The sequence below is a fragment of the Mustelus asterias genome, chromosome 1 (genome assembly GCF_964213995.1).
Source record: "Mustelus asterias chromosome 1, sMusAst1.hap1.1, whole genome shotgun sequence".
Classification (NCBI taxonomy): domain Eukaryota; kingdom Metazoa; phylum Chordata; class Chondrichthyes; order Carcharhiniformes; family Triakidae; genus Mustelus; species Mustelus asterias.
This window is the reverse complement of record NC_135801.1, coordinates 154,831,068-154,844,369: the sequence shown is the minus strand read 5'-3', so window position 1 is coordinate 154,844,369 and position 13,302 is coordinate 154,831,068.

Genomic DNA, 13,302 nt, shown 5'->3' with positions numbered 1-13,302 from the left:
GGGCACAGATCAGCGAGATAGTCAATATCTTTTCCCAAAGTCAGGGAAGTCTAAAACTAGAGGGCATAGGTTTAAGGTGAGAGGAGAGAGATACCAAAGGGTCCAGAGGGTGGTGAGTATCTGGAACAAGCTGCCAGCGGTAGTAGTAGATGCGGGTACAATTTTGTCTTTTAAAAGGCATTTAGATAGTTACATGTGTACAATGGGTATAGAGGGATATGGGCCAAATGTGGGCAATTGGGATTAGTTTTGGGGTTTTAAAAAAAATAGGGTGGCATGGACAAGTTGGGTCAAAGGGCCTGTTTCCATGCTGTAAACCTCTATGACTCATAAACAAAACGTGGAGATGCTGGCGCTGGACTGGGGTGGGCGTAGTAAGAAGTCTAAAACACCAGGTTAAAGTCCAACAGGTTTATTTGGTATCACGAGCTTTTGGAGCACTGCTGTTTCATCAGGTGAGTGGAGATTTGGGTTCACAAACATGGCATACATAGACACAGACTCAATTGCAAGATAATGGTTGGAATGCGAGTTTTTACAAATATAGACAATGTGAGCGGAGCGAGAGATAAGCGCAGGCTAAAGAGGTGTGAATTGTCTGAAGCCAGGACAGTTAGTGAGATTTTACAAGCCCAGGCCAAATGGTGGGGGTTACACGTAGTATGACATGAACCCAAGATCCCGGTTGAGACTGTCCTCATGTGTGTGGAACTTGGCTATCAGTTTCTGCTCGGCGATTCTGTGTTGTCGTGTGCCTTGAAGGCTGCCTTGGAGAACGCTTACCCGAAGATGCGAGGCTGAATGCCCTTGACTGCTGAAGTGTTTCCCATCAGGATTCTGCCTGGTGATTGTCGAGTGGTGTCCATTTATCCATCGTAGCATCGGCATGGTCTTGCCAATGTACCATTTCTTGGGACACCCTTTCCTGCAGTGTATCAGATAGACAATGTTGGCTGAGTCGCATGAGTATGAACTGTATACCTGGCGGATGCTGTTCTTATGTGTGATGATGGCATTCACATCGATGATCCGGCACTTCTTGCAGAGGTTGCTGTGGCAAGGCTGTGTGGTGTCGTGGTCGCTGTTCTCCTGAAGGCTGGGTAGTTCGCTGCAAACAATGGTCTGTTTGAGGTTGCGTGGTTTAAGGCAAGTAGTGACGGTGTGGGGATGGTCTTGGTGAGATGTTCGTCTTTATCGATGACATATTGAAAGGCTCTGAAGAAGATGGTGTAGCTTCTTTGCTCTGGGGAAGTACTAGACGATGAAGAATACTCTGTCTGCCATGTCCTGTGTTTGCCTCCTGAGGAGGCCGGTGCGGTTTTTCACTGTGGTGCATTGGAACGGTCGATTGATGAGTAGAGCGCCATATCCTGTTCTTACGAGGCCGTTTTTCAGCGTCTGTAGGTGTCTGCTGCATTCCTCCTCATCTGAGCAGATCTTGTGTATACGGAGAGCTTGTCCGTAGGGGATGGCTTTGTTAATGTGTTTAGGGTGGAAGCTAGAGAAGTGGATCATCATAAGGTTATCCGTGGGCTTGCAGTACAGCGATGTGATGAAGTGCCTTGATGGAGGTGCGTGTGTCCAAGAGTAGTGTAGACAAAGTAATTGGATGAGAGACTGGTTTGCGTGATGGACTGGGCTTCATTCATGACCCTTCGTAGTTTCTTGAGCAAGAGCCATATCAAGCTGTGATACCACCAGAAAGAATGCTTTCTATGGTGCATTTGTAGAAGTTGGTGAGAGTCATAGCAGACATGCCAAATTTCTTTAGTCTCCTGAGAAAGTAGAGGTGTTGGTGGGGCTTTCTTAACTATAGCGTCGACATGGAGGGACCAGGACAGGCTCAACCATTTCTACTTCATCCCCATTGATGTAAACAGGGCCATACCCTCGACTACACTTCCTGAAATCGGTGACAATTTCCTTTGTTTTGTTGACATTGAGGGAAGATTATTGTCACCGCACCAGTTCACCAGATTCTTATCTCTTTCCTGTACTGTATCTCGTCGTTGTTTAAGATCCGACCCACTACGGTGGTGTTATCAGCAAGCTTGAAAACTGAGTTGGAGGGGAATTTGGCCACACAGTCAGAGGTGTATAAGGAGTATAGTAAGGGGCTGAGAACACAGCCTTGTGGGGCACTGGTGTTGAGGATGATAATGGAGGAGGTGTTGTTGCCTACCCTTACTGACTGCTGTCTGTGGGTTAGGAAGTCTAAGATCCAGTTGCAGTGGGAGGAGCTGAGCCCTATGCTATGAAGTTTGGCGATAAGTCTCATAGAAATAATGGTGTTAAAGGCTGAGCTGTCGTCTATGAATAGCAGTCTGACATTGGTGCCTTTGTTATCTTGGTGTTCCAGGTTCAGTGTAGGGCCAGGGAGATTGCGTCTGCTGTGGTCACTGACGAGGAGTTCAGAGCAATGCAGCTTCAACCTGGCCCTGGGCTTTCAGCAGAGCTTGGAGACCATTATTTCCAGCATCAAAGTGGTGGCCAACCTTTTGTGCACCCTCTGGACTTGACCACGATGCAGCATCTGATGGCACAAGTGGCAGCCTTCCACATGCTGAGTGCTGCAGCTGAAGCTCAGACTGCTGCCACCATGTCTGTGGATTACAGTGTGCAAAGAGGCTTGCAGGTTGTCACAGCACTCCAGCCGAGGACTCAGAGGAGGCTCATCAATCAACACAGACACACACAAAAATCAATGAGTAACATCGCAGGGCAGCAGGTAGCTGATAGGTATTCCAGTTTTATTTTTGCTCTTTAAGCTGGATATGTGCATTAAATTCAGAGTGACAAACCTCTACTTTATTAAGGTAACAACTAGATAAACAAATTAACATCCAAAACTGAAATACTCAACTGAACCATCATTTTAAGTAATTAAATGAGTATACATTTTAGATAGAGATAGTAAGGAAGGTGGTGTGCCATGTTGTGGGAGTTTGTGAAGAACATTGCAACCCCTGACAACCATCTGTGGCAAATGTCCACAGTTCGAGGAACCTCAGCTCAGACTGGCTGAATTGGAGTCTGAGCTCCAGATGTTGCAAGGTATCAGGGAGGAGGAAAATTACCTGGACACTTCATTACAGGAGGCCGTCACACCCCTTACTTGCAGTATTTGCTGCCCGTGTGCATGAAAACAAGGTCCACAGGGAAGATGGGTAAACTAGCCAGAGCACGAGAGTCCAGAAAGCAATCCAATTGGGAGAGTGATAAGGAATGCGCTGTCAAGTATCATCAGGGGAATAAATACTGTTCCCTGTAGCCAAGATCAGGATTTCTACAAGTTGTGTTGCTTGCCTGATGTTAGGGCGTGGGACACCTTCTCACAGGTGACGAAGGACTTGGGGTTGAAGCTGGAGGATCCAGTTGTGATGGTCCACTTAGGAACCAAGAACATGGGTAAAACCAAGAACGAGTTTCTGCAGAGGGAGTTTGGGGAACTGGGTTCCAAGTGAGAGGTAATTATCGTTGGATTATTACCTGAGCCATGTGCAAATTGTAGATTAGATAATTAAACAAGACTAAAGAGTGGTGCAAGAAGGAAGGGGTTCCAATTCTTGGAACACTGGCACGAGTACTGGGGAATGGAGTTATTGGGGTGAATTTCTCTATTCCACCTGCCACGGGAATCGTAGCGGGTGAGAGACAGACCATGGAAAGGTCCGTTGACCGTGGGCGGGATTTTCCGGTTTTGGGGTGAACGCAGCCAATGTAGGGAGAACATACAAACTTCACACAGTCAGATACCAGGCTAGAATCAAACCTGGGTTCCTGGAGCTGCGAGTTAGCAGCATTAACCACTGTGCTGTTCCTCCCCCCCACCCTCGCCCCGCCCATACACATTAGCATCAAATAATTATGGGTTATACATCAGAATAAAAAAAGGATGAAAAAATGAGTAGCGCCAAAGCTCACAAAAACGCAGCCACTCCCATGCTTATATCAGTTGACCCTTCCCTTGAATTATTCCTGGAAGATCCTAGCTGAATTTTGATGTTGGGGAATCCAGTTAAATCATGAAAATCCTTGTTTAATTGAAGCAGTTGGAGGCGGCCAGGGTAGGGCCCAATTTGCAGTGGCGGTTTTGTTGGTTAGCGAGTTTATACTTTGGCTGTGCCATAGACATTGAGGTGATGGCTGCCATTGTGAGTGAAGTTGTGGATCATCGTCTTGGCTTCCTGGTACAGATTATCGGTGCTCACATTGATGAACTGTGAGATATCCTAAAGAGAATGGATGAAGTGGGGAAAGGAATCTTGTCAGTGGAGAAGGCAGTTTCCTCAGTGGGGGCTCAACTTCACTCATTGGAAATCTGCCTTGTATGTTGAACATTCAGATTGATTCGGAGAGACAGGGCTGGAGAAGAAGTAATCATGCATCCCGTCTCCCAAGGGGAACTGGGGATGAATTCCTGGCTGAATTTGAGAACTGGCTGCCATGCTTTCACAATCTCATATTGAGCACTGGGCATTGAGTTCGATGGAGGACATCATATCTGGTCTTTGAAGCCTGGAGTTGGTCGAAGATTCTGACCAATGGTCTTAATTTGTCTTGTCCTCGGTGTTCGTCGAGAAGGGCTGGAGGTGGCCAGATATGATGGGTCATTGCCACCCATTGAGGCCTAGGTTTCTCTTTACCTGGACTTCGGGACAACAACATTTTGATTTTTGGTTTGATTTGATTTATTATTGTCACATGTATTAACATACAGTGAAAAATATTGTTTCTTGTGTGCTATACAAACAAAACATACCGTTCATAGAGAAGGAAATAAGAGAGTGCAGAATGTCGTGTAGTAATGTAATGTATGTAAATGTAGTCTACATAGCGAGGGTGTAGAGAAAGATCAACTTAATGCAAGGTAGGTCCATTCAAAAGTCTGACAGCAACAAGGAAGAAGCTGTTCTTGAGTTGGTTGGTACGTGACCTCAGACTTTTGTATCTTTTTCCTGACGGAAGAAGGTGGAAGAGAGAATGCCCAGGGTGTGTGGGGTCCTTAATTATGCTGACTGCTTTGCCGAGGCAGCAGGAAGTGTAGACAGAGTCAATGGATGGGAGGCTGGTTTGCGTGATGGATTGGGTTACATTCACAACCTTTTGTAGTTCCTTGCGGCCTTGGACAGAGCAGGAGCCATACCAAGCTGTGATACAACCAGAAAGAATGCTTTCTATGGTGCATCTGTAAAAGTTGGTGAGAGTCGTAGCTGACATGCCAAATTCCCTTTGGCGGACATGGTGGACATGTAAAGACTTTGGTGAAACTCTGAAAGGATCCTGGATGTTGCTCAACAATCCGATCATGTCTTTGGACTTTTCAAGCTCTATGGGTGCTTATATTATCCTGAAGTTCATCACTAATCCTGAACTTTGTTCCCTTGTGTTTATACTCCTGATTTTGTAATGTTGGGTGGGATTTTTCCGGCCACACTCGCTCCAAGACTGGAAAATCCTGCTCAAGGTCAACGGACATTTGGAAGGTCTTGTCCTTCCCATTACGATTCCCGTGGTGGGTGGGGCAGGAAAATTCCACCCATTGTCTTTTATCCTAACAAGGGTGTTTGATTTATGAGCGCAGAGGCACTTGTCGCCTGTTATTCTGTTACATTGTAACAACTAGAATTCGTTAATCTTGGACCGTACTCCCTGTAACTATATCCTTGTGTCGATCTTGTACTGTGCTTTTTTTTCATATTGATGGGGGCACCTATAATTGGGCTTGGAGGTGAATTTCACCGATTAGCCTGTTTAGAGTCATATTTTGCAATTCTTCATTAATCCCTGTTAATCCTTGAATATATCCCTTGTAATTTCAGCTCTTAATTGATTCTGTTATGTGATTTATCATGTTTATAGGGGTAATCTTGTGAACATGGTAGCGAAGTTTTGCTTGCTGTCCTGCTATCCTGATGAAATTAGAATTCCTACAATGCAGAAGGAGACCAGTCAGCCCACCAAGTTTGCACCGACACTCTCTTACCCAAGTCTTGTCTCCCACCCTATCCCTGTAACCCCACATATCTCCCATGGCTAATCCACCTAATCTGCACACCTTTGGACTGTGGGGGGAAACCGGAGCACCCGGAGGGAACCCACACAGATATGAGGAGAACTTGCAAACTCTACAGTCACTCAAGGCTGGAATTAAACCCGAGTCTCTGGCGCTGATATCCTGGTGAGTCCAAGGATTCATTATCCTTATCCCCTGTAATTTAGTCTCTTAATTGATCCTGTTGTGAGTTCATCACATTGATAGGGCAATCCTATGAGTGAGCATGGTACTGAATTCTTATTTGTCTCCTGATATCCTGGTGAATCCAGCGACATTCATTCATCCTCAGTGGAATATATCCTGCAATGTACTTATTCTTTCTGAGGACTGTGAGGTGTAAGTTGTATGGTACTGGAGCTGTATGATTTTATAATCCTGGCATATATAGTGGTGGACATTTTCACCTGATCCTTTATTATAATTATGAGTAAAATTAGTAGTGCCATTGCAGGGAGGTGGGTAAGTGATTTAATATGGAAGAAGTGGATAGGGCCCTAGGGACCCTCACAACGGGGTTGGAAAACCCCTCTTGAATTTATGGACTCATGTATTTGTATTTCAGGTGTTTTGTGGTTATAGAATCTCGGGTTAACACTTGTTAATGGTACAGATAGACTATATGTCCTGGGAAAATACATTGTATTGTATCATTGGTGCCTCCAAGATGGATGGGAAGAGGAAACATCCTTTGGTGCATGCCCAAGTGTGGCACGGTAATCTTTGGCAGTTTAACCACCATTTTACCTGTGCTAATAATCATTATTTTATATGGTTGAATAAGCAATGGCAGAAGCTACTTTTATGATTAGCCTTCCATTAGTTCCATAGGTCTGTCGCCGTTATCCTGTGAGATTGGTTCTTCACCGCTGAGCCAATTGTGGTGTACCCTGTTATCCTGATCGTCCCCATCCTTCAATGCATCCTTTCATTACTTGTATGATGGGAGGTGCTGAATACAATGAATAATCCAAACCAACTGTATTGGTATTTTTTTCTGTCTCTTCCGACATGTACTTGTTTGAAAATGATCTCGCTGTGCTGTCACAATCTTTGAGAGTTGGTTGCATTATTTGTAAAAAATGAAAAGTCTTCAATAAAAATATATTTTAAAAAATTATTCAACCTGTTCAATGAAAATATGTCCATAAAAACTAACCCATCAAGAAAAGATCCATCTTTGCCTCATGAGGGAACTTTTAGATAGTATTAGGTTAAAAGAGGCTTATAATGTTGCGAATAATTGTAGTAAGCCTGAAGAATTTTAGAAATTGGCAAGGGGTAACCAAAAAGTTGATATAAAAGGGAAAAAAAATAGAATAAGGACCAGGATTTGGCCACTCGTGCCTGTTCTGTCATCAATAAGATCATGACTGACCTGATTGCAACCTCAAATCCACATTACCCCCGATAACTTTCCACCCCCTTGCTTATCGAGAATCTATCCACCTCTGCCTTTAAAATATTCAAGGACTCAGCTTCCACCGTCTTTTAATTTCTCGGAAGATACCTGTGGTTTGGAAGTTATCCAAAGTAACATTGTTATTCAAGAAACATCATAAGAACAAGGAGCAGGAGTAGGCCATCTGGCCCCTCGAGCCTGCTCCGCCATTCAATATCATTGCTGATCTTTTCATGGACTCAGCTCCACTTACCTGCCCACTCACCATAACCCTTAATTCCTTCACTGTTCAAAAATCTATAAATCTTTGCCTCAAAAGCATTCAACGAGGGATAGAGAAACAGGAAAATGCAGGCTAATAAGTCTGACATTAGTCATTGGAAAAATACTGGAATCTATTATTAAGGAATCCTGAACAATGTACTTAGAAAATCAGTTTGATCAGACAGAATCAACATGGTTTTGAGAAAAAAGACAAATTTATTAGAGTTTTGAGGATGTAACTAATAGAGGTTATAATTTATTAATTGAATTTAAATTTCACAAGCTACAGTAGTGTGATTTTAACTCATACTCAGGGTATTAGCTTGGGCCTCCGGATTACTAGTTCAATAGCTTTACCACTATCCACTACCGCCCTAATACAAAAACAAGTGGTACATTGGTCAAGCAGATTGGTCTACAAGAATAAGGAAGCCTTGCTACAGTTGGACAGAGCTTTGGTGAGACCACGCTGGGATTATCAGGATAAACTTTATTCCTAGGCATGGAGCAAAGTTCCTCAAAGAATCCCTACAATACAGAAGGAGGCCACTCGGCCCACCGTGCCTGCACCGACTCTTCAATAGAGCATCTTACCCATATTTATTCCCATACTTTTTTAAATTCATTCGTGGGACATGGGTGTCGCTGGCTGTTCAGCGTTTATTACTCAACCCTAATTGCCTGAGGGCAGTTGAGAGTCAACCACATTGCTGTGGCTCTGGAGTCACATGTAGGCCAGACCACGTAAAGATGGTAGATTTCCTTCCCTAAAGGACATTAGTAAACTAGATGGGTTTTTCTGACAATCGACAATCGTTTCATGGTCATCAGTAGATTCTTAATTCCAGATATCTTTTATTGAATTCAAATTCCACCATCTGCCATGGAGGGATTTAACCTGGGTCCCCAGAATATTAGCTGAGTTTCTGGATTAATAGTCCAATGATAATACCACTAGTCCACAGCATATTAGCCCATTTATCTCACTAATCCCCCTAACCTACACATGGATGGCCAATCAACCTAACCTGCACATCTTTGTACTGCGGGAGGAAACTGGAGCACCCAAAGGAAGCCCACGCAGGCACGAGGAGAATGTGCAAACTCCACACAGTCACCCAAGGCTGGAATTGAACCTGGGTCCCTGGCACTATGACTTTTACTTAATTAGTTCCTGGAATGAGAGGAGTATCCAAAAATCAGAGTTTGAGTAAATTAGATGCATGGGGCCGGATTCCGTCAGCCTTTATTAATGGTGATACCAGGATGCAGGAGTCCCACCCTCTCTTCCAGCGGATCTCATTTTTGCCAGTGGGGGGGGGGGGGGGGGGGGGGAAGGGGCAGGGGTGTGAATCACACACACATGGGAAATCCAAACTCAGCAGGGCCATTTTAGATTAGTTCTGAGTTCAAGCAGACTCCATTTTGGCTGTTTCAAAGGCTTCAACACAAGGTGTGGTAGTCACAAATTGATACAACAGACATAAATGCACCTAACAGCCGGAGCTGGTGTTTAAGTGTGATTATATAAAGCTATTTAAATCCACAGCCCGTTAAACATAAAAAACACAGTCTACAGTTGTCAAATAGAATTTTAAAAACGCACTGCTTGAGTACATTGATTGGTAGGCCATCTGCTGTCGTCTAGAAAAAGAATTACCATCTGTTCCATCAGTTTCACATTTCCCAAGGATGGCACAGTGGCTGCCTCATGGTGTCAAGGACCTGGGTTCGATTTTGGCCTGGGGAGTTTGCCCGTTCTCCCTGCGTCTGCATGGGTTCCTTCCGTGTGCTCCAGTTTCCTCCCACAGTCCAAAGGTGTGTAGGTCACGTGGATTAGCCATGGTATAATAAGTGGTGTTTCAGGGAAAGGGTGGGGTGTTGGGCCTGGGTACAATGCTCTTTCAAAGAGTTGGTGCAGATGCGATGGGCTGAATGGCCTCTTTCTGGCCACAGAGATTCTATGGTTCATTCTATGGCTGACCCCATCGTGAATGATTGTCTGAGTTTCAAAAGCTTCAAACCACTGATCTCAGCAGCAAGGTTGTGTTAAAATTTTAATTAACAATTTTAAGAGACAATTACAAGATCTAACTGTCCTTGATACAAGGTCCGAATAGATTTGATTTAATTTGATAACAGATTAATCACTTGAAGGGATTTAAAGGGGGGAATTTTCCTCTCCTGCCCACCATGGGGATCATCGTGGGTCGGGCGGGGGGGGGGGGGGGGGGGAGGGGGTATCATGCAAAGGTCTGTTGACATTGGGCAGGATTTTCTGGTTTTGGGGTGAACACAGCAGGAAAATCCCACCCAAAATCTTTGAATGGGTTTCAGAAACAAACTTTTTTTCTATATCAAGTGTGTGTGTGTAAGAGCTCTGTTAGATTGTTAGAAGTTTAATTTTAATTCCTCGCCACGAGTCTTAAGTGGATGTTAGGTGTGTTGCTACACAGCTGGAATGGAAGGATGAGCAGTGAGGATTAGGAGGGATCAAACAATCTTTTATACAGAAATCATAGAAACCCTACAGTGCAGAAGGAGGCCATTCGGCCCATCGAGTCTGCACCGACCACAATCCCACCCAGGCCCTACCCCCACATATTTACCCGCTAATCCCGTTAACCTACGCATCTCAGAACTCTAAGGGGCAATTTTTAACCTGGCCAATCAACCTAACCTGCACATCTTTGGACTGTGGGAGGAAACCGGAGCACCCGGAGGAAACCCACGCAGACACGAGGAGAATGTGCAAACTCCACACAGACTGTGACCCGAGCCGGGAATCGAACCCGGGACCCTGGAGCTGTGAAGCAGCAGTGCTAACCACTGTGCTACCGTGCCGCCCGATTGGGGTTGATACAATTGGGATTGAAGTCTCAAAAGCGAAATAGGCCTTTGTACCAGCCCACCTCAACATTTGTCTGCCTCATGGCTGCCACCAGAAGTGACCGGCTTGATTCTATCACGTACCCGCACCCCTCTACCCCATACCCACAAGAGTGAAAAATCAGATATGCAGGCAATGTTTTCCATGGAGATGGGTGAAATCTGACAAGATTTCAACTTCCTTCACAAAAATCTGGCACATACATAGTTGCAGAAATCTCAGTGAAACATACAAGATTCTGACGGGGTTTGACAGAGTAGACACAGATATTATAGATGCTGGCGGGGGAATCAAGGGCATGGGGAACAGTCTCAAAATGAGACGTTGATCATTCTTCATTCTGACAGTTGAGAATCTTTGGCTTTCTCTATCCCATGAGTTTGTGGAAGCTCCATCATTGAATATAATGAAAGCAAATAGTGTGTTCTGGATGTCCAGTGGATCAAGGGATTTGGGAAATAGGTAGAAAAAGTAGAATTAAAACTCAAGATCAATCCTGATCATAGTGAATGCAGGGCAGGCCATCTCGAGTGCCTGTATGTTCTTATGGGCAATCTGTTCTCCAACAGCTCCCAACACCTGTTGGGAGTGACAATGATTCCATGCAGCATAAAACTGCTGTCCTCTCTGAGAGAGAGAATTTAGACTCCCATCTAATGTCCTTGCTGTTGCCTGTCAGCCAGGCCAGACTGCTGCCACCCATGGTGAGAAGGCACTGTCCAAAGTGGGACTTGTTCAAGATCAACCACCAGGGCCATCTGCAGTCTTCACCACTGAAAGGCAGCTGCCTTCACCAGCCATGTTGCAGCCACGGTGATAGGGCAGCCTAAGAGCACTAGAGCAGGCAAAGACATATGGAAGACAAGCACTAAGGGAATGCACAAGTGTGATTATTAACTTTTAATGTTGCATGATTTCAATAATAAAATGTGTTCTAGAATGTTGATTATACAATGGCTTTTATTTGTGCATCATGGCTGAGTGGATGTGCTGAAGGCCAATGGGATTGTTGATGAAAGGTAAATTGGGTCAGGTACCTCTACCTCACTCAGATGAATTCTCCATGTCTAGTCCAGTTAGAAAGAGGCTGTCTATCTTATCTCCCCTGCCTCTTGCTTCTCAGGTGATTGTCAGTGTACTGGAGATAGGAGCTGTCTTGTCACAATGGCCAGATTCTGTAGCATGCAGCAGAACGTCACAAATCTCTGCTGAGTGCTGCAGAACTCTCCCAGAGCATTGCCGTCAGCAGATGCATTGTTTCAACACACACCAAAGCTCTTTTCTATTACATTCTGCGTGGCAACATAATTTCTGTCATATGCAAGTTACATCTGTGTGCATCCGTTATACGCCAGTGAATCCTGCCATTCGTGAGTAGACTTTATGTCCCAGTAGCCACCTTTGGATTTGCCAAATGGCTGAAATGCAGCTGGCACAGCCAGCCTGCAGCAAAATGAAGGCATCATGATGGCTGTCTGGATATCGGGCTTTGACCCGTGTGATTTGCTGCCAGCTGGAAACCAAGGGAGTGAAATCCCCTTCAGTTCCAGTAGCTGGCAGATGTGGCACCTGCAAAGCAATGTGCAGGCTGTCAGTGACACCCTGCACCATGTGGAAGTCTGCAATGGTGGTGAAGAAGCATGCTCCCTCTACCTGCTTCTCTCTGGCAAGAGAGGATGAAATGTACTTGGATGTCACTGGAATGAAAGTCTCAGTTCCTTCCCTTCTGCAACAGTGGATGACAAACCGTGAGACTGCAACTATCTCCAGCTCCAACCAGATGCATGAACGTTCATGGGCACGCAGCCACTGACAAGTCAGTTCTTGTCCTGTTCCGAGGTTGCAGTTGAAGCTGTAGCAGATGGATGATACACTGAAGATTTGCCTTACATATTGTTCCTTGCTGAACTTCAGGAAGGAGGCTTGTTCCCTGAACACCCCGAGCGGATGAGGCATTCTGCTGAGAGCTCTTCTCTTTGTCTTCCCTTTTTAACCAACATTTCCTTCTCAAACTGCATCTATAGTGAATAAGAACAAGGGCAACAATGTTGAAGGAATACCATTCTCTCCAAGTTTACTTCAAATTAAATACCATCCTGACAGATTAGAAATTGCCATTCCTTCATCCCCACTGGCTTGGAATTTTAGAATTCCCCTCCTCAACATTCTGGGAGACCAGCAAGACAACTTGGCAACAGGTTAAGGAAAAGGCTCACCAACACCTTGTCAGGATGACGAAGGATCAGCAATAAAATGCAGCATTTCACAGATCATCCAAACAACAAGTACATGACACGGTGGTAAAGTTGGGCGTAAAGAGCTTAGCGCGATTGGCACCAGTTTTTGCGCCCGGCGCCATTTTACAAGTTTCGATTTCCGGCGCGGACAGCCTCATGCCAGAAATGGGCAAGAGGCAGATTAATATATGGAAATTCATTATAATGCGGTTTTACATCTGCTTAGCGAGCCTGGCTCTCAATCGTTCGGGCCCCCCCCGTTATAACCTCGCCAGGAACGGTTCGTGCCTGCGAGGAATAGACATGCTCTCCATGAATGGGGAACAGTTGACTTGGCCTCACCAGTGGAACCAGAGGCCATTGAGGCCCCCTAGGGAGGCCGACAGCAAAGGGGTGCCCCTTGGGCAGTACTATCCCGGCACCTGGGCAATGCCCACCAGGCAGTGCTAATGTG